Below are 21,531 nucleotides of genomic sequence, written 5' to 3' on the forward strand. Positions count from 1 at the left end.
CAACAGCTCTCAGAAACACACTCATGTCACCCCCAATCTGTCTACTTTGTTATTTGGTTGTCTTTAACCCTTAACAAACCCTGTGCCATCTGGTATCTTAATGAAGGGAGCAGAAGGCTGCCAAAGTTGAATCAATGTTGCTGGAATTAACGCATGCATAGACAAGGATCTGTAATGGTCCCCCCCCCCCCCCAATAGGTTCCATTGAGTGATCTAAAAGGACTCACCATAGCCAATCACTGGCTCACCCAAGTCTGCATTCCAGCGCATGACCAGACTAATGATTAGGTTGTCTTGGGGACTATAGAACATGATGTGAGAAATGCTAGTGGTACTGGAAGTGTGTGTCAGTCTATTGGTGGAAGTAAAGGTAATGTACCTTAAATGTATGTATATGTTTATCCTTTTTATGTTTTCCTGTCATTTCGTCTAATTTAATTATGGCTAAATTAATTTGCAGAGGGTATAAGCTGTTTGACTACTGCTTAAATGTGTCTGTGCATTTCTCTGCAGAAACCTTGTCCTCAAGCTGTTCTGGTCTCCACACTTAACTGAAGGAAACTGTACATTACTAGTATCTACCATCTGTTCAGCCATCAGCATAATGCAGCTGAGACCCTTCATCAGGGAACTGATTTAGCATTCACACACAAACCCAGATACCGAGCACCTAAAGACTGTGTTAGCCCACTGAGCTGAAGCCTTTAGCTCTGGGAGTTAACAGGAGTCTTCAGGTCTTGACATTCCTGGTGACGTTATGCACTGTGCCAGTGTACTTCACCCAACCATCTCAGGTAGCAATTGTTCAGTTGCTTGGATACTAATTGATACAGCACTGGTAATGAGGATGGCTTCAACTTTTTCAACTTTCGTTGTTGTTTTAATTTCATGAAATACAGTGGGGTCTGGAATTACTAGATCCCTTGATAAAGATGAGCAAAAAATACTGTATAAAATAAATAATACAATTACTGAGGTATATTGTATCGAGCCTCTTAGGGGTCATGATGGAGAAAGAAAAAAACAGCCAGGCTAATCGGTTCCCTCAGTTTATTTAATCTATTCCCTCAGATTGTTTTATTTGTTCCCTCTCCTTATGTAGGCTACCATGACGTCCACTTAGCCGATAACATATTGCAGCCTAAATGTAATTCTATTTAGTTAAAGGTCCCAAACAGTGAAAATCTGGTTTTTCATCAAATTGAATGATATTTGGATGAAACCAGTTTAAAGTAGGTGACCCAAGTATGAAAAATGACTGTAGCTGGGATAATGATAAAGTTTGATAACAAAATTACTGATCCCCTTCCCCTGTGTTAAAGACTTGAATTCAGGAGGCAGGCATTACCAAGGATTTACTTGCAACTTTATGCAGCGTCACCAAGTGTTTTATCTTTACTAATATAAAACTGTCATTACATGGGCCTACATGTACAGTGGTTCTTCCTTGAAAAGTTGTGTCATACTGCAGCTCAGCTTGCTTGCTACCGCAGAACTCGATGGCACGTTATTTAAGTGTCAGCCATTGTTGACATTAATGCTAGTTAGTGCTAGTTTGGCCACCAGAGGGCATCTTTGAGAAGCATTTGACTGTCTTTAATATTTTTGCGAGATTGATATGGGATTGATTTTAAGAAATTTTGCTAAATTAATTTGATTAATGTTATTTCTATTCCAAAAAAAATGAAAAATGAAACCATCAGGGCTGTACAGCGTGACATGTCAGGAGGAGGTTCTAAGTGACTGCGAATGAAGAGCAAAATAATCCTAACATTTACACACCCTAATTTAGGCTAACAATACCCAAACGAAGATTGTGACGTAGAAGTCCATCACTGGCCGCGGGCAGCATTTGGTTCTTTAATGCACACACTTTTTATTTTGATAGAGGTTAGGTTTTCCAGTATAGCCTACGTGACAGAGATTCAGTGAAAATAAACATCTCATTGATTTATCAAGACCAGCCCCCATGCTTGTCTCAGAGCAGCGTGAAACGGTGCTGAAATAGTTGACCACATGTGGGTAGGCTTCAAATCCTATTATAACAATTGGATGACTTTGGGTGTTCCAGCAAGAAACAATTTGTTGCCTTCATTAGCCTACTTTATTCCAATATTTATGTCATTCAGTGATGTTTATTCACATAGTAATTTGTTATGGATCCATCCAGATGTGGTTAGAAAACAATGCATTTGGTGGACTTTGTAAGAGTCTATTGTCCTGCAGATAGCCCATCAGTTGAAGAAACTTGAGTGGACTTATGGAAAGGCTCTGTAAGACATTTTAAATATATATTTTTTCAGAACGTTAACCATGTGTGTTCTCTTGTTTTGTACTGTTCTGTAGTTTCGACCCAAACAAAGAACTTTGCATGCTGCGGGCCCAGGCATGGATCAAAGCTGACGAGGCATTCAATGACATTATCAAGAGATATGCTGGGCTCTGTCAGAGAGGTGTTTTTGGGACCACATCGTGTCTATTGTCCTGCTAATAGCTCATGTGAAAACAAGTGTTTGAAAACATGTTATCTAATATCTAAGGGGCTGGTATATAATTATAATGCAGGGCTAATGATAATAATTGTTGGATAACAGAACAGCTCTCGGAACTTATTAAGAGGCGGCTTCTATCGTCAATATAATCATTCATTCAAAAGGTTAAACGCTTAGGTTTAAGACTTCAGTAGGTTATAATAATCCTTGGCTTCTGGGAATGTTAAAATGCCCAAAAGTGGAGTTATAATTTTGTCTGTCAGAAGTATTAAAATCAACCAATGTCAGCCTTTAAAGGCTTTATTACCCAAATGTTTAAAGTATGTGTGGGTGATGGAAAGAATGCATTTGACTGTTTTTAATTTTGGTAATCAACCAAAAACACAGCATCTACCGTGGTAGAAATATGTTATTTAAAAATGTTTTTTTACTATTTCAAAATGCATATGTTTATTAGGCTACTGTGCAGTGTCTTTAAATACAATGCTCCCCCTACCCTCCTTGCCTACCCTCCTTCTTGACATGAGTATATTGTCCTGATAATAGCTCAACATGGGTGGATGACTTCTTTTGTATTCCAATGTATTGAATGAATGTATTTACAGTCGTTTACCATTCTCATTCTCGGAGTGGAAACGTTGTTTGCAGAGTTCACAATCTCATTTTCAAGTCCTCTGGTGGTTACAGTCCTAACACTACAGTCCTAACAGTGTTGCAGTCTATATGGCACAGCTGTCCATGTTTTGGTCCTGATATGAAACTGGTATATATTTTTATATATCACAATTTTCCTTAACCGATTGTGATCTTAAATGCAGGGCCCACAGACAAGGTCCTTACTTTCTCCCCCTTCCGCTTGATAAAGGTTCAAATTGATCATGTTTTTTTAATTTGATCAATTAGTGTATTTAAGTTTAACCACAATATTTGTTATATTATTTGTTCTGTCTTTTCTGGTGGATTAAACTTTCTATGGATTGTTTAAATAATAACAATATCTTGTTTTATATCTTATATCTCTTGCAATAATCTGAATAAAGGGAAAAATACAATTATTGAACATGGGGTGAGACATTCTTACTAATTTGTAAATATAGCCAGTTTGTTATTTAGAATTATTTATTTATGTTTTTAGAGGGAGAGAAACCAAAAGACCACATGCCTATTTTTCAAAAATCGTCAGTCCACATGTCAATTGAAATTCCCCCATTGTATTTCACCAAGTTCTCTCAACTCCAGGACCACCGACAGTTTTTTTTGTTGTTGTTGCCTGATGCAGGACTCTAGCACCAAAGAAGAGAGGCTCTCCATTATTTCACGAAAAGATAGTCAATTTGTGCCACCGTTTAAACTTGTATGTGCTCATGTCGCACCATTGCCGTTACAAGAGTTTGTGGCTATAGTCTGAACAAAATAGCCCCATAACATCAAACCACCACCACCATATTTTACAGTATGGGGTTCTTTATTTCAATGCCAAACCCACCATTGGTGTGCATGGCCAAAGTGCTTAATTTTCATGTCATCTGACCATGGCACCGGTTCCAATCCAAGTGCCAATGGCGCATAGGAAATTCCAGGGGTTTACATTTGCTGTATGACATGAAAATAGAGCCACACACATCAGTGGTGGGTTTGGTGTCAAAATAAGGATGCATAAGCAGAAAAGAACCCCATGCATACTGTAAAATATGGTGCTGGATCTTTGACGTTATGGCTAGCCAAATTATTTTACATACAATATAGCTCAGCATTTGTATGTTTTATTTTATAGTATTTTTTTTGCTCATTTTTATCAAGGGATTCAACCATTTTGCACCCAACCGTAGATTTAATTGTTTTAATTAAAAACCTGTGCAAGCAAATAAGCAATTCAATAAAATACTAATGATCATCCGCATCAGTGGTTTCAATGGTCCATGTTATGTCTCTTGTGAAATAGCCCAACAATCTAAGAATAAACTGTAAACTGTAAAGAATATGAGGCATTGCCAAGATTATCTGTGTGGAATGGCTCTCCAGTGAGGATGAAGAGTTATTGGCTGCGGAACAATGTAGGTGTGGTGTGTCTGTGCATGGTGGTGAGTCAACAAATGTGGTATTTTACTACTGTACATGCACTACTGTACATGCTAATGTGTTTATGTGCCAGTTCCAGTATTACATCATGAACATTTGAATGCTTCAGTCATAAAATGCACTGGATATCAGTAACCAGTTAAGCTCTATCAAGCCCTTTGGTATCTAGGCCAATGAGTTAGGAATTAAGACCTATTCTCTCAGCTGACACTTATCAGTAAAAACATTGTTTGCTGTCTGTAGTGACTGATTTTGAATTTCACGCTACACGCATTAGTACTGAACTCTCTGACCGCGATGTGTGGGTTGACCCCTGAAATCGGTTAACACAACAAGAGAGAAAATGCCCTCAACAGTATGTAGCTGAGCTCTGAGCTTTATTGGTGCTGTCTGCTCTGCTGTAAATTAGCATGGTCTCCTCTACTCAGTCAGCCAGGCTAAGCTTCTCCTAGGGAGCCCTCTGCTGTCAATAACCTCTGGATGTTGCTTCCCTCTAACGGGCCTCCTCTCCTCCTTCTCTTCTGCTTGCTCCCACTCTCTAATCTACACAAATATATTCCCCCACAAAGCCCTGCAGTGCCTGGCCACTTTCCGGAGAGGGATTCTGGGCAGAATAATAAAAAAAACCAGTACAGACAAACTGACAGCTTCTCAGGGGCAGGTAAGCAATCTCACTCAGCTCTGGAGGGGAGACTGAGAGGGAGGCCCAAATGATAACCTGGTGCAATAACGTTGGGTCACAGGAAGTGGACCTAATGGGGATTTCAACTTATATCTACATTTTAGGAAGGAAATGCAGAGCATTCAACTGGTCTGCCATTGACATTCATATTTAGTAATGAAAGTATTATTTTAGGGCCAATATGGGAGCATTGGATGCTAAGCCTATAAACAATTATTCCAAACTGCCGGCATCACTGATGTCAGCATTACAATAAAGAAGTAAGTCTTTGTCTTTATTTGGGAAGACATTTCACATTCTCTCTGTTTTCAAATACAGTATGAGCACTAACATACCCCAAAAGATCCAGACAAGCAAAAGGATGTGTCACGCCCTGGCCATAGAGAGGCTTTTTATTCTCTATTTTGGTTAGGCCAGGGTGTGACTAGGGTGGGCGTTCTATGTTCTTTTTTCTATGTTTTTGTTCTATGTTTGTATTTCTGGTTTTGGCCTGGTATGGTTCCCAATCAGAGGCAGCTGTCAATCGTTGTCTCTGATTGAGAACCATACTTAGTTAGCCTGTTTTTCCACTATGGGTTGTGGGTAGTTGTTTTCTGTGTTTACCATACAGAACTGTTTTGTGTCGTTCACTTGTGTTGTTGTTTTTGGTCATTTAGTGGTCTGTTTATTTTATTAAACATCATGAACACTTACCACGCTGCACCTTGGTCCTCACCTTCTTCCACCAACGACAGCCGTTATAGGATGCTTAATGTGGACGAGTAATGAAGTCAGCCACCAGAGTATTTCAGTTCACTTTTCTGAAACTCTGGGGGAATGGAAATGTAACCAACTGGTTCGCTCTGCTGTCTTCCAGAAACTTCACATTATCATATTTTGTTCCTTCCCTTTTCCTTTCCCTTTTATGCTGCATGCTTTTTTTCTGCCATTGGTAGAGTGGGTATCTGAAAATAAGGCCATAAATAAGAAATCAGCGGTCTTTTCTGTCCTGGAACATTACACAGGCTTGATGAATGCTTTCTGCAGTATTATTACTCACTCCCTTCAAATCAATGCTCTAATCTTTTCCCTCCGTGATCGATTTCCCAGCAGCCTACAGAACTTACACTGTAGGCGATTTAATAAACACCAAAAGAGTACTATAAAATGGGAATACTCAACTACAATGTTTAAACACCAACCTGTGTAACATTCAGCAGTAAAAAAAATCATTGTATTTAAAAAAAATGTACAACCATTGTTGATTAGCAGTCTCATGTTTTTGTCTATTTAGCAACTAAAATGTAAACACATTGTGTTTACCTACAGCTTCCAATCTTCTATGCTCCAAAGTCATGGTTCCAGAGGTCCAGCCCAGAGTTGGGAGTGTGTCCTGCCCCCCAGTAATGTTTACTGAAGGCAGTGGTCCATGGCGTTCAGCCTGGGTCTAAGGACCCCCACAGAGAGGGGGTCAGTGGCATGTCTTAGTGGAAACAACACCCCTCAGCACCCCTCACAGGCATCTGTGTTATTGAGCACACTAACTGGGGCCAGTGCTGTTAGCAGTTGATGTTACTTGTTAGCAGTTGATATTAATAACACAGACCCAAAAGCAAATCAGGGGGAGAAAAAAAGGTTTATTCAAAGAGAACAAATCATAGATGTTATGCTGTGAGGTAGATGTTCATTCTCCCCTGTCCTCAGTGATTCTCTCGACAGAACAAAGTGACAAGATGTCATTTATAACCCCCAACCCTAGCCTGTGGTTGACCAATTAGAATTCCTTTCAGTAAATTTGGGCCAATGGCCAAATAACAAGTATCCTGTTTCAGGCTCAATGTATGGTCACATTCCTCCCATGTGTCTGACCCATTGATCATGAATTCCCTATTACAGAAAAAAAACTATTTCCATTGTTTGTTAATTCCCTCTTGAACTTCATTCCTCTGCGTCGTGTATTTATCTTCGAAATATTCTTATAGCGTCTAATAGGCTCCTTACAAAGAGGCGGGCCAATTGCTTTTCTCTGCTAAGGCCAGAGGAGGTCAGGCAGAAGTGACCTTTCCTCATTCCCTGCATTCTGCTGGACAACATTCAGAATGCTGACTGACTGACTGGCCGATTGATTGAGTGCATCTCTGATATCAGTCTGTGTAATGCTTGGTAGGATTTGAGTTTGCTAAGTAAAGGTTGAATTGGTAGGGTAGAGGTCAGCCGTGTAGGTATTGAATTATGATACTGTGTCTTGTGTGTCTAGATATGGAACATTTACATTTTATTTTTATTTTAGTCATTTAGTAGATGCTCTTATGCACAGTTAGTGCATTCAGTGAGATTGTACACCAATGACTCAGAGAACAAGCTCTTACATCCTGTCATTGCAAGACACGTTGTGGTCTGCCCAGCTGGCAACAAGACAGTTCTTTGTTCCATCCAATGCAGAGGGCTTAGAGAGCTACCAACTGAGACTGGAACAAAATCAATGAGTGTATCAATGGCAGTCAAATCTGGTAGGATATAACAGAACTGACAGTTATGGTTCAGTGCATTGATGATCACACTGTTTCTTGCAGGGATTAAACAACAAGAGCAACAACTCATGAGTTGTATTCACCATGAGATTCACTAAATACATTTAGCTGTGTTTGGTTCCACTACCATGATCTTTAAAACTTCTTAGGGCTAGGCCTCTTTTTTCTCAATTTCCGCCTGAATGACGGGCCCAAGGTAAACTGCCTGTTGCTCAGTCCCTGAAGCCAGGATATGCATATAATTGGTACCATTGGAAAGAAAACACTGACGTTTGTAGAAATAATAAAATAATGTAGGAAAATATAACACAATAGATATGGTAGAAGAAAATCCAAAGAAAAACCAACTGGAATTTATTTTGAGAGACAGACCATCCTCTTAGAATAGCAAGTATGAGGTCATTTTCAGAATTAGCTCCCTTGATGCAATTCCTATGGCTTCCACAGGGTGTCAGCAGTCTATGTTCAAGGTTTTAGGCTTGTAATTTAAAAAATGAAGAATAAATATTCGTTTTAGTACAGGGACACAGTCTTGGAAATTCGTGTTTGCGCGTGTCATGAAGACAGGACACAACTGCTAAAATCGGTTTCCTATTGAATATAGTTCTTCCCGTAAGAAATATTATAGTTTGATTACATTTTAGGGTATCTGAGGAGTACATAAACATATTTCGACTTGTTGAAACAAAGTTTAGAGGTAGATTTTCGGATTCCCTTCTCTGCATGTTGAACGAGTGGATTACTCAAATCGATGGCACCAACTAAACAGACTTTTTGGGATATAAAGAAGGATTTTATCTAACAAAATGACACTACATGTTATAGCTGGGACCCTTTCGATTAACAATCAGAGGATCAGATATTTAATCGCTATTTGTGAATTATTGAAATCTGTGCCGGTGGAAAAATATTTTGACATGGGGTGCCATCCTCAAACAATCGCATGGCATGCTTTCCCTGTAATAGCTACTGTAAATTGGACAGTGCAGTTAGATTAACAAGAATTTAAGCTTTCAACCGATATAAGACACTTATATCTACCTAAATGTTTAATATCCATAATTTGTATTATTATTTATTTGAATTGCGCACCCTCCAGTTTCACCGGACGTTGTCCTGCTAGCGGTACGCCTAGCCCTATAAGGTTTTCAAACAATGTTTTCTTTCGGTTTATTTAGATGACAGCAGAGGCCATTCTCTGACTCATCAATTATCCAGTTCTTCCATTCTATCCCCTTGATATCTCCTTGGAAAGTGAGATAGTCTCGTTTAAGCCATCCTTTGGTGTCCCTTGATATTTGCATGAATTGAGGATTTTTCAGCACTCATTGAATTTGTATTACTATGTTATTTTCTTAGACTGAAACAAGCATACATGACAAAGCAGCAACATCGGAGTGAAGTGAATGAAACATCTGTTGGTGCTTTGGCTGTGTTTGCAGAACCATGTGGGCCTATGCAGTGACATAAATCATATCTGCAGTCCGCCTAGCCAGCACCAGGCCACGGCAGGTCCAATTCTCTCCCCTTTCCCTTTCTCTCTCTCACATAAGAATGATTTAGTGACAGATCATCTGTTTAGGTGGACATATCGATCTCCTCTATCACGCCTCATGAGTCCAAAGCCAAGTGACCTTGATTTTTGCATTTGTAATATTCAAATCAGAGCCGGATGATCTTTCTTTTCGCCAGCCTTTGACTTGGCTGCTTATCATTCTTCTCTGACCTCTGTTATGTTATGTCACACAGGATGAGAATACAAATTTGACAAAGCCAGGGAGTGGAATATCATCTCACCGCAACTTCATCAAACAATCAAATAGCATGGCTTTTCACACTCTCCTTCCCTCCCAAACATTAACTGTATTTTAAAGGGATGTTAGCATTGGATATAGCTATGCTTTAAAAGCAATGAATGACAATTCAGACTTGCAGACCTCTTGGTTTCCTTAACTGTCACCTTTACTGTCACCTTTTATGGAGTTCTAGAGGTGACTGAGAATTGGGACTTTCCGCCCTCATCCTGCCCTTGTGCATCAGAGGTGTAATTTGGTTTCAATGTAAAATATTCATGCAGACAGAGCGAGCAGAGGACAGGTGAGGTTCATAAGGGGCTCCCGAGTGCCGCAGCGGTCTAAGGCACTGCATCTCAGTGCTAGATGTGTCACTACAGACCCTGGTTCGATTCCAGGCTGTATCACAATTGGCCAAGTGTTGTCTGGGTAAGGGTTTGGCCAGGGTAGGCTTAACTGACTTAACTAGTTAAATAAAGGTTAAATAAAAACAATTATAATAATAATCACCTCCTTGCTCAATGTCCATAAAACTGTGTGCTAGTAGTCATGTTCTCACAACCTGATCTGTTTCACCTGTCTTGTGCTTGTTTCCACCCTCCCTCCAGGTGTCTCCCATTATCCCCTGTGCACTTATACCTGCGTTTTCTGTTTGTCTGTTGCAAGTTCGTCTTGTCTCATCAAGCCTACCATCGCGTATTTCCGTACTCCTGTTTCTCTCGTTCCTGTTTTCTAGTCCTCCCTGCTGTACAATTCTGGCTACCCTGACCCCGAGCCTTTGACCTGGTTACGAACTTCTGCCTGCCCTGACCCTGACCCTGCCTGCCGCCCTGTCGGGCTCTGACCTGTTTACGAACCTCTGCCTGCCCTGACCCTGCCCTGCCGCCCTGTACCTGTCGGGCTCGGACCTGGTTACGAACCTCTGCCTGCCCTGACCCTGACCCTGCCTGCCGCCCTGTCGGACTCTGACCTGTTTACGAACCTCTGCCTGCCCTGACCCTGACCCTGCCTGCCGCCCTGTCGGGCTCAGACCTGGTTACAAACCTCTGCCTGCCCTGACCCTGCCTGCCGCCCTGTCGAACTCGGACCTGTTTACGAACCTCTGCCTGCCCTGACCCTGACCCTGCCTTCCGCCCTGTCGGGCTCGGACCTGGTTACAAACCTCTGCCTGCCCTGACCCTGCCTGCCGCCCTGTCGGGCTCGGACCTGGTTACGAACCTCTGCCTGCCCTGACCCTGACCCTGCCTGCTGCCCTGTCGGACTCGGACCTGGTTACGAACCTCTGCCTGCCCTGACCCTGCCTGCCGCCCTGTACTTGTGGGACTTGGACCTTGTTACGAACCTCTGGCTGGCCTCGACCTGCCCTTTTCCTGCCTCCTGAGGTTTAATGAACTACTCTGTGTATTGAACCTGTATTGAACCTGTGTCTGCATCTGGGTCATATCCTGAGTCATGTTACATGTACTCTATCAACTCAACCATATGACCATCGCTCTGCATTGTCATGGTCTGCTGAATTCCACTCAGGTTGTGTCTGATTTTAAATGCAATATCATTGGTTTCAAATATTTGATTACTTTAAGGTAGTTTCGGTTATTGTAATAATTTCACACAAAAGGTATCACACTTAAGTTTCCATATTTTTGTCATACCGTATTTGATTGAAGGTACCATTTTACCATGTTTACATTTTCATGTCCCCATGTGGTGCTCATGGAGTCATGGTGGTGTAGAGAATCTATTGATACAGTGTGTTCTCATCATGGCAAGAAGCATTTAAATCACAAATGAGGTTTCTAATGTATCTAAGACTGAAACATTGATATGTATCACTCACTTGGTATGGGCATGGTGCCTCATTGTGGTAAGCACTGCAGTTCCGCTTCTGTACCCAAGACTAATGTACACAAACGAGGCGGCTCTGTGATTGAGATGGAATGATTAGCTGGCCGTGGTCTCTCCTGTTGTAGGATCAGGGAACTAATGCTTTTAGAAACCCAGCCGCAAACAGGTTGCTTTAAATATAGAATGCTTTTATCTCTGTGGTTAAAAATAAAGAAGGGAGAAGGGAGAGAGTTAAATAAATAATTTGAGGCGTCTGGGTTGATCACTGGTTTTTAGCACTACCCCATGCTGTTTTGGGATTGGAATAGTAAATGGATTTTTACAGATATGACATAAAATTGCACTATTCATGAGGACTGTAATGGATTATCTGAGTTCAAACAGGCATGGTTAATTGAAAACTTCAAAATCTTTTGTTCACTTTTTATTAAAAATGCCTTTGGTAGCTCGCTTTATTTCAGAAGTAGCCACACTGAAGCATTTCAGCTCAAGGAAATGTTCTGAAGAAATAAAAGAAAATGGTGTGTGTGTGTGTGTGTGTGTGTGTACATGTTTTACTATTCTTGCGGGGACCAGAAGTCCAAATGGGAACATTTTGTTGCTATTTCTAGGGAGTTTAGGGTTAATGTTAAAATTAGTGTTAGGGTTGGAATTACGTTAAGGGTTAGGTGCTAGGTTTAGTTTTAGGGTTAAGGTTAGGAGCTAGGGTTGGGGTTAGGGTAATAGTACGGGCTAGGGTTAGGTTTAGGGGTTAGGGAAAATAGGATTTTGAATGGGACTGAATTGTGTGTCCCTGCAAGGTTAGCTGTACAAGACTGTGTGTGTGTGTGTGTGTGTGTGTGTGTGTGTGTGTGTGTGTGTGGTGTGTGTGTGTGTTTAATTGGATGTTTTTCGGTTCACGTTGCTCACAAGGTATTGTGACAGTACTTTACATATTTTTCTCTCTCTCCTATGTTCTCATCCTTAACTGTAGACCTTGCCAAAACATTGTGAAGGTGGCTGCCTGTGTTGTGTTAAGATCTCTCCATCATTTGCTCAGTGTAAATCTCCAGGTCTATGCCAACACAATCGTCCCTCCACATCCCTTCGTGTCAGAATGTGTGATAGATTACAGCAATCCTCCCACATATTTCATAACTTCTATTCCCCCAGTAGAGAGAAAGTCATTTAAATGTGTAGAAGGGAACAGCTTTTTTTTTAGCTATTTTTATCCTGTCTTGTCTCTCCTCTATTCCCTGAGTAGTCCCACGGCGCACATATTCTCCTGTGACTCTCCTACATTCCCAATGCCATGCCCCAGCCTTGCTCTCATCTAACCAACACCAAATGGAAAGAGACATGGGGGGAAAAGCAGGCTTTTATAAAACCACCAATAAGTATTTACTGTGTGCTTAAAAAATATTGAAGCCAAAAAACATTTCCAGGAAGGTTTTTGTCTCAGGGACAATCACTAACCACTTAATCTGAATCTTATATCTGGCACATCAATTTTTTCAGCCGTCCACAAATGTTGTTGACATAAATCAATAGCAGAGCAGGAGAAACATGTCTGTACAGGTGACGGCGAAGGACAGTGCATTTTTGGAAGTTAACAATTCAATTCATAAGAAGAAGCCATGTCTTATTGTTCATATAGTATGAATGCAACTCGGAAATGGCGTGCTTTGCAATCTAACCTGACGGTCATTATGTAAAACTGTGAAGATGATCGCAATAATTAACTGAAATGTATTTGATTCATAATGACACATGGAAATGTGTCGCTTAGTTTTTATTTGCTAATGAGCATATAATTCTCTGAATAAGTTTAATTAGTGACACTGTCAATTAGAGTACCCCTACCTGCATGGCAGATATGTTTTTGGAGGTGTGTTGGGGGGAGGGGGCTTTTTAATGAAGCTTTAATTACTACTGAATAATTAAATGTTCTCTGTCTACTCTAAGAAGTGATGATTCCTAAATGTCCAATTGGTTCTGGCTGTTCTAAGAGCCTGACTAACAGACCTGTTTCAATGTATGATTTTGTGACAAGCACAGAGTAAAATGTATAAAAATGAGCTCTGAACAACAGTATATAGTTTTACTTTGTTGTAATTGAGTGATGAGATTGGGCTAGGGATAAGGATATTGATGTTAGTTGCTGTAGTGTATCTCCACCATGCACCTGTAACAGCCCATTCCTGCCAGGTGTCTGTGTTAATGTACTAAAGAGGAGCCCCCGAGGACCCCCAGACTGCTGGCAGCTGCTGCCTCCCTCAGAGAGCTCAGCCTTCCTCCAATCTGAGACAATGTGTCCAGCCAACGACCCCAAGGATAGGGACCCCTCCCATGTCCGGATGCTGAACACATGCTCCTGGACCTGGAGAAGAGCTTCATGGTCCCCCAGCTCCCTCCAGGGGTCTACAGGTAGGTGTAGCAGACTGTACCGTATGTGCTGGGCTAGAATAAAGGTGTGGACTGCTTTGGAAATCCGTGCACAATATCCTAGCTAATTACAAAGGTCTCAATTGCTTCGTGGCTAATGAAACATATCTATTAATAGTGACTAGTCAATAAAATAAAAATTCCACACAAAAACTATCTTTTGGCAGTTGTTTCATTAGTTCATTGTTAAAACAGTCCCAATTGTTTTTGTAAGTCAGCAATCAAGTTAAGATATATAACTTTCAAAATATCAAAATACAGCCGGTACTTTGCATTTTGCATCTGATGATGCTGCATCAATACAACTGTATTTCTGTATTTTGAAAGTTGTATATCTTGAAAACGTGATTGCTGACATGCAAAACATTTTGGCACTATATTAGCAATGGACTAATGTAACAAATACCAATATATAGTTTTAATTTAAGTCAATAATGGTGACCATGGGGGCCATATATGTTTAATATCCTTTCAAAGTCACTTTTCAATACACCTTGAGCCCAGCTATTGAGTGTGATTAGTGTGCTTCATTGTTTCTTACTGAATGGAAATCCAGAGAGGAACATTTCTGACAGCACATCCCTATAAATCTCTTCGTAATTACCTTTATGTAGCTAGTTTTCCATGAATGGGTCTGCCTCCCTGAGAGCCATCACAGATGTAGTGTAGTGTAATCTAATCTAATGTTTATTGTTAGAATTGGAATGCACATCTAATTTCACTAAACTGCCATTAGAACCAAAGTACAAAAAATGTAAATGTTCAATCATCTTCAAGAGACGTTGCTGGTAAATTGGCTCCATAATAACAAAGTATCCTTTTCTCAGAAATCTACAGTACATGCCACAATCTACATTAGTCAATTTCTTTGTTTTGTCTGAATGTAATTAACTGAGTTAACTGCTGAGATTCTACTCTAGCTTCAGATCAGTCTAATCCTACAATAGGCAGTATAATGACCATAGAATTTAGAATCAGAATAGGATCTCTATGATAATGACTCCCTTCTCACTGGCTCTGGAGCTGGAGACTTGGTGATGCTGGATTTGACATGAGCCTTGCACAGGTGTTAGTTTATATAGTCAGAGCATATACAGCATTGCAGATGGGGGAGCTGTTATACTGACGGGTGGGGCTGGATGTCATGATGTGAGTGGAGAGCAGGATTCCAGATGCATAAACTCAACATGCAACAATTTCAAAGATTTTACTGAGTTACAGTTCATATAAGGAAATCAGTCAAATGAAATGAATTAATTAGGCCTTAATCTATGGATTTCACATGACTTGGAATACAGATATGCATCTGTTGGTCACAGATATCTAAAAAAAAAGTAGGGACGTGGATCAGAAAACCAGTCAGTATCTGGTGTGACCACCATTTGCCAAATGCAGCGTGGCACATCTCCTTCGCATAGAGTTGATCAGGCTGTTGATTGTGGCTTGCGGAATGTTGTCCCACTCCTCTTCAATGGCTGTGAGAAGTTGCTGGATATTGGCAGCAACTGGAACACACTGTCGTACACGTTGATCCAGAACATCCCAAACAGGCTCAATGGGTAACATGTCTGGTGAGTTTGCAGGCCATGGAAGAACTAGGACATTTTCATCTTCCAGGAATTGTGTACAGATCCTTGTGACATGGGGCCATGCATTACCATGCTAAACATGAGGTGATGGCGGCAAATGAAGGGCCTCAGCATCTCGTCACGGTATCTCTGTGCATTCAAATTGCCATCGATAAAATACAATTGTGTTTGTTTTCTGTAGCTTATACCTGACCATACCATATCCCCACCACCACCATTGGACACTCTTTTCACAACGTTGACATCAGCAAACTGCTCACCCACACGACGCCATACACGCTGTCTGCCATCTGCCTGGTACAGTTGAAACCGGGATTCATCTGTGAAGGACACACTTCTCCAGTGTGCCAGTGGCCATCGAAGGTGAGCATTTGTCCACTGAAATCGGTTACAACACCAAACTGCAGTCAGGTCAAGACCCTGGTGTGGACGACAAGCACAAAGCTGAGCTTCCCTGAGATGGTTTCTGATAGTTTGTGCAGAAATTCTTTGGTTGTGTAAACCCACAGTTTCATCAGCTGTCCGGGTGACTGGTCTCAGAAGACCCCGCAGGTGAAGAAGCCGGATGTGGGGGTCCTGGGCTGGCGTGGTTACACGTGGTTTGTGGTTGTGAGGCTGGTTCGACTAACTGCCAAATACTCATAAACAACGTTGGAGGTGGCTTATGGTAGAGAAATTAAAGTAAAATTCTCTGGCAACAGCTCTGGTGGACATTCCTGCAGTCAGCATGCTAATTGCATGCTAATTACATGCTCCCTAATTTGAGATACATGTGGCATTTTCCTAACTTGATCACTAATATTCAGAATAATGCAAGTGCTCTTCTCGACCATTGATGGCCTGATAAATTCTACTCCTCTTTAGTACATCAACACAGACACCTGGCAGGAATGGGCTGTTACAGGTGCATGGTAGAGATGGACTAAAATCTGAGAAACCTCTCTTACACTACCTATGTGAACTGTCCTCCACATCTAAATGTGATAAATTTGTGGCATATTTCAGAAGTAAGATAACAAATATTAGGCTGGGTTTCAATCAAGCAACACTTGATGAGAAGTTTGATATGTGCCCTAGCCTACCACGCAAAGGCACTATGGATTTATTTTCCCTGGTTGACACAGACGTGCTCAGGAAAGTGATATCACAACTTAAGCTTTCTACCTGCCTTCTCGATCCTATCCCCACCACCTTCTTCAAAACTGTTTTTAATTGCATATCTGAAGTTTAAGCTGTTGTTAATCACTCCCTTTTCACAGGGACTTTCCCCACTGCACTAAAAACTGCTATGGTGAAACCCCTTCTAAAGAAAAGTAATCGAGATTTTTCAACTCGTAGCATTTTTCAGCCAAGCAAATCTCTGCATAACTGGTTTTCAAACAGCTAAAGGATTTTTTGGGATTTTTGAACAATTCAGATCTGGTTTTCAGGCCCACCACAGCACAGAGACAGCCTAAGTTAAAGTGGTAAATGACCTTAGAGCCAAAACAGATGCCTAACAGCTCTCTGTCCTTGTACTCTTGGATTTAAGTGCTGCATTCGACACTGTTCACCATAATGTCCTTCTGGACTGACTTGAGAGGTGGGTTGGCCTCGCCAATCCAGTTCTAAATTAGTTGCACAAGGTTAGATTTAGGGTCCGGTACTGTTCAGTTTATATATGTTACCCTCTGGCAGTATTATTAGAAAGCACAGTTTTTTTCACTGCTACGAGACGATACACAACTTTACATTTCTGTGAGAAAAAAAACAGAGGATTTTAGCTCCACGTATAAATTATTAGACTGTATTAGTGATTTAAATACTTGGATGGCTCACAACTTCCTCCAGCTAAATCAAGACAATACCGAGGTACTTATTGTTCGAGCCAAAGCACAGATAGAAAATCTGTCCAATGCAAAACATTCCGAATGCTGCAGCACGGGGACTGTCCAAGACCAGACGGAGAGCACACATTAAACTGGTTTTAAGGTCTCTGCACTGGCTGCCTGTGAATTTTTGAATTCATTTTAAGATCTTCAATTGGTTTTTAAATAAATCCACGATTGTGCACCCCAATACATGTCAGACATGTTTTCAAGTTACGCTACATGACCAAAAGTATGTAGACACCTGCTCATTGAACATCTCATTCCAATATCATGGGCATTACACTGTATTTGTTCCCCCCTTTGCTGCTATAACAGAATCCACTCTTCGGGGAAGGCTTTCCACTAGATGTTGGAACATTGCTGCGGGGACTTGCTTCCATTCAGCCACAAGAGCATTAGAGGTTGGGTGATTAGGTCTGGCTCACAGTCGGTGTTCCAATTCAACCCAAAGGTGTTCGATGGGGGTGAGGTCAGGGCTCTGTGCAAGCCATTCAAGTTCTTCCACACCGATCTCCACAAACCATTTCTGTATGGAACTTGCTTTGTGCACTGGGGCATTGTCGTGCTGAAACAGGAAAGGGCCTTCCCCAACTGTTGCCACAATGTTGGAAGCATACAATTGTCTAGAATGTCATTGTATGATGTAGCGTTAAGATTTCCCTTCACTGGAACTAAGCGTCCTAGGCCGAACAATGAAAAACAGCCCCAGAACATTTTTCCTCTTCCACCAAACTTTAAAGTTGGTACTATGCTTTCAGGCAGGTAGCATTCCCCATTATGTAAATGTAATATTTTATTTTGTTATTTTTAATACATTTGCATTATTATGGGGAATTGTTTGTAGATTTATGAGGGGGAAAAACTATATAATACATTTTAGAACAAGGCTGTAATGTAACAAAATGTGGAAAATGTCAAGGGGCCTGAATACTTTCCTAATGCACTGTAAGTAGATAAGTAGTACATAAACTGTTGTGACCATGAGTATTGCAATATTTTTTTTCTGTGAGTGTTGAACTCATCTGACTCCCATGAACACCAATCGTGTTGTTATTTGTTTAATTACTTCGCACAGACTCTGGGTTTACCAAACGAGAAACGGTTGTCAAAATGACATGTGATTGTAATCACTTGATAATCAGCATTTCCTGGTGTGATGTAATTAAATTACAGTATATGAAGGGAAATTAAATAGATCAAGTGCTCTGGGCCCTTACAAACTAGTATATAGTGATCACTGCACTCTGAGAACAATCCCTGTTGCTGCTGAGAATTAGCCCAAACCGACTGACCCCTCTGTGTTTCCCCACTGTACACTTATGGGAATGTATGCCTTTTGTCTGAGAACAATGTAGCTAAGAAACGTTCATAATAGTTAAAGGAGAGGAAACATGTCAGTAAATGTCAGTATATGAAATGTAAGGGATGCTGAACTTCCCCACGTAAAGTTTCCCAAATTATAAATTCCTGTCAAATGTAAGTTTTATCATCTTTCAGGTGGACTTATTATTAAGTAATGGTTACTAGGATACTGATACTGATATACAATACTGCACTGTAAATATGGTATCTTTGAGAAAACCCCAAAGCACTTCGAGGCCATGGAGACAGCTGTGAAGTATTTGACCAGGATCAGACAGAGGAGATTGATGGCATTAAAAAGCACTCTGTAAGGCCTGAGACAGTGGCTAAAACAAATGTCTTTATGCTGTCAGCAAGGAATTTATGTTCTGTTACTGACACTGGGGGAACAGACTAGCGTAGTTGAACCGAATTTCTACTGTTGTGGAGGACAATTCTTTCTCCATTAAAAAAGTATGCAGGGTTACAAGGGACTTGAGATCAATATTAGATATCCTTACACCTGGAGGCATTTCACCATGCAGACTTTCTGACAACAGCAATGCCTTGGAATTCAAAATTACTCAGTTTTACGAATGAACAGTTAGCGCCTGCTTAAGGACAGTAAATAATATAGAGGGCTAACATATAGTATGAAAAAATAAAATAAAATACTGAGCTATAATTGTATGCCCCCAAAAATGGGAAATTATATTATTTTATATCATACAATTGCTCAAAGTAAGAGATTCTGCCTTAGAAGTAATAATATATTTTTCTCAAAAAGGTAGGGGTAAAAATTATTGACACCCCTAAAGATTCTTATAAATAAAGTAGTCAAAGGTTTAGTATTTGGTCCCATATTTCTAGCACCCAATGATTACATCAAGCGTGTGACTACAAACTTGTTGGATGCATTTGCAGTTTGTTTTTCTTGTGTTTCATATTATTTTGTGCCCAATAGAAACTAATGGTTAATCATGTATTGTGTCAGTTTGGAGTCACTTTTATTGTAACTAAGAATATAATATGTTTCTGAACACTTCTACATTAATGTGGATGCTACCATGATTACGGATGATCCTGAATGAATCATGAATAATGATGAATGAGACAGTTACAGAGGGTAAAAGATCATACCCCCAACACATGCTAACCTCTCACCGTTACCAATATCAGGGGAGGTTAGCCTTGGGGGTATGATCTTTGATCCTCTGTAACTGTCTCACTCATCATTATTCATGATTCATTCAGGATCATCCGTAATCATGGTAGCATCCACATTAACATAAAAGCAGCATCCATAAATGCATCCAACAAGTTTGTAGAGTCACAAGCTTGATTTAGTTATGGCGTGCTAGGACCACCACCATTGAGACCAAATACTGAACTTTTGACTACTTTATTTATAACAATCTTTCGGGGTGTCAATAATTTTGACCTTTTTGAGAAAAAAAGTATGACTTGTTCAACGGAATCTCTTTCTCAGAGAAATTATATTAGCATAACATTATCTAATTTCCCCCATTTTTTTAGCATAATTATTAATTATTGCTTATCTTTATCAAGGGTGTCAATAATTTCTGACCCCAATGTATTACATATATGCATGTGGGTATGTGTCTGTAAAGTGAGAAATATGATGATCTTTTTATTACGACAACATCATGTCAATGTCAGAAAGACAGGTATTATAAGCACAATAACTTCAGTGAACTCGCTTGTCCTTAGCATTGCAGCATGAGTGGCCTTTAGAGCTGGATCAAGTTCTGCAAGAGACCCTGTGCAGAAGTTCACTCCAGTCAACAGCCTATCCTAGGCCCTAGGGAGGTATAAATGAAATGTATTCACACGAAGGGAGCTTAACCATACTTTTTAGGGGAACACAAAAAAGCTCTCTATTCCCCATTCAGCCTCAACTGGACCTGAAAGTTAAACAGCTTTTCTCATCTACAGAAAATAAGGGCTTAATCACTGTATAAACTCAAGCCTGAAGGTCATCGTGGCAGACTAAATCCTATGCTAGCTTACCTGTTTACAGATGAAGAATTGCCTTACTTATTCTGAATAGGGTCTGTTTAGCCAGTTTCCAAAGAACTCAATGTGCAATTCTGACGCATGAAGAGGAACGGTCCAAAGTGGCACATTTGTTACCTACAAATGACTGCACCATGGCCCGTAGCATGAAATGTATCTGACTGCTGTTTAGTTTTGGGATGCTCAATTTGATTGATTTCTGCTGCTCTGCATGTCCGGATGGGGCTAAGGGGATGTGTGAAAGCTGAAGAAACAGATAGATAGACAGGGAAGGTTTTGTGTTTCAAACATTATTGTGTAGCCTACAGTATATTTGACAGAAAACCAGGTGTGACAAGATTGTTTTGTATATACAATATCTCTCACAGTAAAATAATTATATGTAGTATTCATTAAGAGAAATACCTTGTTTTTACATCAATTAGAGTATATGTAAATAATTACCTGTGGTCTGTTTTTTTCCCCTGTGATCCAGGAACCTGTTGTCCAACCTGAATGGGAAGGTCCCCCAGTTCTCCATTCCGGAGTACCTCCAGGAACCACTCTGACTCAACGCTCAAAGTCTCTGTTGCTGATCATAAACACCATCAAAAAAAAAACTCATTCGCTGTGGGCTTGACATCATTGAAAACATTCCAGATCACACAAATTGACCAAACGAACCCAATCAGCCAGGGTCAAATGCATTGTGTGGCTGAGCTACCTAGAACAATGGTATCTATATACGTGTGTCAGATACCTACAGTATGTTCACTCTGCACAATGAAGTGTGACACAGTTAAAGACTGATTAAAGCAATATGATGAGATCAGGACACCTTCTTGCACTATCCTTGAGCGCCTTCCAGTGGAGGCTCCTCAGAGGAGGA

The 21,531-nt window shown here is 40.5% G+C and overlaps 1 pseudogene; it reads left to right on the top strand.

The window, feature by feature from the left end:
- The window catches only part of LOC139407954 (inactive N-acetylated-alpha-linked acidic dipeptidase-like protein 2), a 126,343-nt pseudogene extending 105,027 nt beyond the window's left edge, over positions 1–21,316 (top strand).
- The last annotated feature ends 215 nt before the right edge of the window (positions 21,317–21,531 follow it).

Source organism: Oncorhynchus clarkii, chromosome 4 (assembly GCF_045791955.1).
Source record: "Oncorhynchus clarkii lewisi isolate Uvic-CL-2024 chromosome 4, UVic_Ocla_1.0, whole genome shotgun sequence".
Lineage (NCBI taxonomy): Eukaryota > Metazoa > Chordata > Actinopteri > Salmoniformes > Salmonidae > Oncorhynchus > Oncorhynchus clarkii.